This window comes from Limulus polyphemus, unplaced genomic scaffold (genome assembly GCF_000517525.1).
Source record: "Limulus polyphemus unplaced genomic scaffold, Limulus_polyphemus-2.1.2 Scaffold4600, whole genome shotgun sequence".
Lineage (NCBI taxonomy): Eukaryota > Metazoa > Arthropoda > Merostomata > Xiphosura > Limulidae > Limulus > Limulus polyphemus.
Genome location: NW_013670210.1, coordinates 57,050 through 61,651, shown reverse-complemented (window position 1 = coordinate 61,651; position 4,602 = coordinate 57,050). Strand labels below are relative to the sequence as shown.

General features: G+C 33.8%; 1 protein-coding gene across 6 annotated transcripts in view; it reads right to left on the bottom strand.

Annotated features, from left to right (window-relative positions):
* The window catches only part of LOC106471402 (deoxyribodipyrimidine photo-lyase-like), a 23,814-nt gene extending 20,001 nt beyond the window's left edge, over positions 1 to 3,813 (bottom strand). Inside the window, exons 1-2 of one of the 6 annotated variants that reach the window (XM_022399994.1) lie at positions 3,660 to 3,792; positions 3,206 to 3,324 (exon numbers count right to left, since the gene is read on the bottom strand). The gene's annotated coding sequence lies outside the window, so the exon portion shown is untranslated. Of the gene's footprint in view, positions 1 to 3,205; positions 3,626 to 3,659 lie in introns of those variants that run through there. The other 5 variants (XM_013931998.2, XM_022399993.1, XM_022399996.1 and 2 more) reach the window with 5 other exon arrangements.
* Between the last annotated feature and the right edge of the window lie 789 nt (positions 3,814 to 4,602).

Genomic DNA, 4,602 nt, shown 5'->3' with positions numbered 1-4,602 from the left:
ACTGTGATTTATAGCATGTGTTATAAAGGTTGTTAAGTTTAAAGTGACTGTGGAAATTCTGTGCGTTACTAAAAGTTGTATCGAAAAAGAATAAACTAGCTTTATTCAAGAAAGGACTTGTATCGCTGAAGTTTCTCTGAAAGAATTTATATCGGAAATTAACAAACAAGCAGATATGCAACAATACTAAATATAAATGAAAATCATATAAAATAAATCTATAAAAAGATAACACTGTACATATAAACATTTAACAAATATTTCATAGAAGAGGGAAGGAAAGAAAAGCAATTTTTATGCTGAATTCTTATTTACACTAAGCATCTTGCTAAGAATCTCTAAGGACATGAATTAAAGTTAGTAGTATATACAACAGATACAGAGAAGCAGCAGGCAAATTAAAAGTGAGAAGTCAAAGGTTTATTTGAACAATTGAAGCAAGGGAATGTACACCATAATGGCAACTATAACAGCCTGGTCCAGGGCTCAACATAGGGCCCTGGAAGCTCGTCAATTCTGGATTAAATTTTATGCATTTTCCTGCCTTTCCTAAGAGTAACTTTTCTAATTTTTATGAAGCCTTACTAGGGCAGATTGAAAAGTGGCCCCCTCACACACACTTCCTACCTTAATTTAAAACCAGAACCAAAGAACACTGTAAGATGAGTTGGAATTTCTAAGCAAGCGTGCTTCAGAAGCAAACGTTATTACTTGGCAAGGCTATAAGGTGGCAAAATTTGTTTGGTTTAACAAACTGTGGAACATCAAGAGGCCTTTTGACCCATCAAGTATTTCTGGATTCCCAGTAAATAAGTTTAAAAGAGCACTATGGTAGGAAACAGCACAGAGTACATGAAATTGTGTAATACTAATACAACTTGGGAACATATATTCATTTGCATAGCATTTTGTGCAGGTTAAACTTCTCCAGATTAATTTAAGGCTTTGATAGTGATATTATGCTATAACATTTTTCCTAAGTCCCACCTTCCTTCAACAAATAGAAAACTAATCACTAAACTTAGTCCTGATACTCCCAAATATTCATCAATCAATCCTTTCCATAAACTCTTGTAAAGCTATAGCCAGAGGGCACTTGTTTCTACAGATTTACCTCTTTACTGAATAAATAAACACCTATCTCACCTGGAGATGTGTCTGACCTTTATAAATTTTACATTTATGACCTTTTGTCTTACTGCCTTCAGAAGCTGACACAGAATTCTAATACTTCAATCAAGTATCCCTGGACTTCTCTTTTCAAAAGGAAAAAGTTGTGATCTTATATCACAACCTATCCATAACCAGAATAATTCTTCTCTTGTTGTTGGTAAAGATATAGTGGAAAACTGTAGTTTTCCAAGAGAGCCCTAATTTGTGACTTGTACATAAATAATTATCTGTTTCAGCTTGTACTCAACATGTCTATAAATACACCCTAAAATTCAATTATTTTACGACCAGAAACAGAACACTGACTTCATGGCTTGAGTGACTTCTCTACCACCATGCCAAGATCATGCTACAGAGTGGGTTCCCATCTATATTAAATATGTGATTCAAATTATAATAACCCAATGCATTACCCTGTACTAATTATAATTAAAGCTCATTTGCCAAACATTTGCCCAACTTATCACCTGATGCAAATCATCCTTTAGTATCTCAATGCCCTTAATGTAAATAAGAAAAAGACTCAAGTACAGACCCCTAAGGTATTCCACTAGTAACAAGGATCCAGTTACTTTCTCCCACCTAACCACCATAGAGTTCAGTTAACTATTCTTTCCCCATTCCCTACTGATGTGGTATTATTAGATCATCTTTATATGGCACCTTATCAAAAATGTCCAGGAATGTAACTACATCAAATTCACATGTTTTCCATTATCCAGATAACATTTAACACCCTTAAAATAAAACATTTACAAACTCAATGGCTTTCTTAACTCGTCTTTCCCCATCCCCTATTGATATGATTTTATTACATAACCTTATATACAGCACCTTTTCAAAAATTTTTGAAAATATAAGTACACTAAATCCACACCCTTTTCTTTACCCAGATAACATACAATACCATGAAGAAAAAAAAAGATTTAATGAATGAAACTTTCCCTTATTGAATCTGTGATGGCTTTTGTTTCATTATTCATATCATATATTCCACTAAATGGTTTTTGGAAGCTTATTTGATCAGACACTCAAGAACTTCTACTACAAAAGAAAGTAACTGGCCTATAACTTCCAGAACAACTCTTTGTAACATTAGCAACTCTCCAATTCTCAGGCACCTCCCCACTGTGTACGAACTTACAAAGAATGAAACAACAAGTCTCAAATATCTCGCCCTTAACCTCTTCATGGAATACTTTCACTTCGGAGCAGAAAAATCAATCCCACAAAAGAGTTCAGATGAGCCGAGAAACATAACATCCATTCCACACAAGTTTAATATACCATTACAGAAACTATACATCCTAAGCCAAAGCTTCACACTAACTGTATCTCTCTGACAGCCCACTGGATTCAAACATCAGCCAAAGAGGAAAAAAAAACAGACCAGGAAACATAACCACCAACAAGAAGAAAGAAAAGAATGAGAGATCAGAAACCACGAACACCAGCAACAGAGGAAGAAGTATTTTCATTTCCACAGAAAACCTTAAACTTTCAACCATCTGTTCTCACAATTCAGACACTGTCAAGTAGAATCTTCAGGCCCAATTAGTTTCTCTCCCACAGCCAATTTTTGGGGTATAGGATCTTTTTGATCCTCAACCCATTTACAGTGTTGGGTTCTATGATCCCATTACATTTGTTTTGTTGGGTCTTATGACCCCCCCCCCTTTTTTTTTCGACAAAGACTTCCAAGTACACCTTCCACATCACAAGTAGAGCAAAGAGAAATTATTTCTGAACATCCTTGGTCTTTAAACCTAAATACTTCCAATAATCAAACAATTATCTAGCCCTGGTGCTTTATTTATTTTTAATCTCACAATCAATCAAGGATTAATATATACATGACCAGGCTGATACTGAACATTGCTAATATTTTCTCTTTTCTAAACAGAAGACAATATATAACAGCTCAACTATCTCATAGCTTTCAAGCCTTGCCATTACTGGCATCAGCATCACTGAAAGGACCAATTCTGATTTTGCTTTCCATTTATGTACCTTTTATAAAAAACGTCCTTACCACTAGTTTTAACATCGTCAGCCAGTTGTTTTTACAAGCTCTTTCAGTTTCCGCACACTGTTTAACTGGTTAGTTGTAACCTTAAGCTGTTATAGTTCATACCCCTAAACCTAAGTCAACTATTCAACAAATAAAGAAGAAAAATTGGTTATGCTTTATCGTGAAGGAGAAGGCCCCCAACTCTACATCCTACATGTTAATTTTTTGACTTGTATTGTAATATATGAATATTCAGAATTAGGAATAAGTAGCTGTGAAAGATAAATAAAAAGCACCACAAGTTTTAAAAATAAAAACAAATTACTAAGTAATTTTATTTGTATGTATTATGAAGTTGTATGGTGATTGTACTTCTATAAATTCAAATGTTCAAAAAATTCCCGTTATAAAAATTCGATTTTACACATTCTTATTCCCATATTTTATATTGCCTCTCTAATTCTAAACTACTTACACAGGTAGAAAATTATATATATACAGGATGATAATTTTATATTTTCTTACGTCTCTAAAAATAGTATGCAACACTAACAATCATTCACTTACTACCGCTAAAATTACTTAAGGCCTGTGTGCCACGCGAAGTGTCAAATATACCATGGCGCCAACCGAAAGGAGCGCAAACACTAACTATTTAATAATTAAATAAACAAAGGGTATTTCTTTTGAAAGATGCCCATAAACTATATGTATTTTTACACATTTATATTAATTCGGTACTTGGAAAAATTATCTGATTTCTTTCTAATCCAAATTTCTTCACAAATCGATTTATTTTCGTTTTAAAAAATTATAGAAATTTATGAATGCCCTAGGTATTATTACATTAACCTCTTAGTCTTAGTAGATCAAGTCACTGTGCCCCCCCCCCCCTTGGCTCAGGTCTGCAGGCTTACGACGCTAAAATTCGGGTATCAATACCCGTGATGAGAAAAGCACAGATAGCCCATTGTGTAGCTTTGTACTCAATCAAACCACTGTTAAAGTTCGGAATGGAGTATTGTATTAGTGTTATTGTTTCTTGATATATGAATTTCAAAACATTTCATTTGTTATCGTTTTTAATAACGGTGGTTCTGATATATATATACTCTTTCTAATATAATGAATCGTTGGAGTAACATGAAAGATAAAAAAAAAAGGAAATATCACCAAACTATGGCTTTTGTTGAAACAATAAAGTTATCGTTGTTGTCAAGTTCTTAGTGCAAAGCCACACTATGGACTATCTACAGTCTACAGTCTACACTGTCTCCTCTGCGGGGAATCAAACCTCGGATTTTAGTATTTTAAGTACGTACCAGGGGCGACCATAAAGTAAAGCGAAAAATAAATATATACATCTGCAGCGTGATGAAATCTGAAAATACAAAAAAAATAATTATAATTGCTTTTAG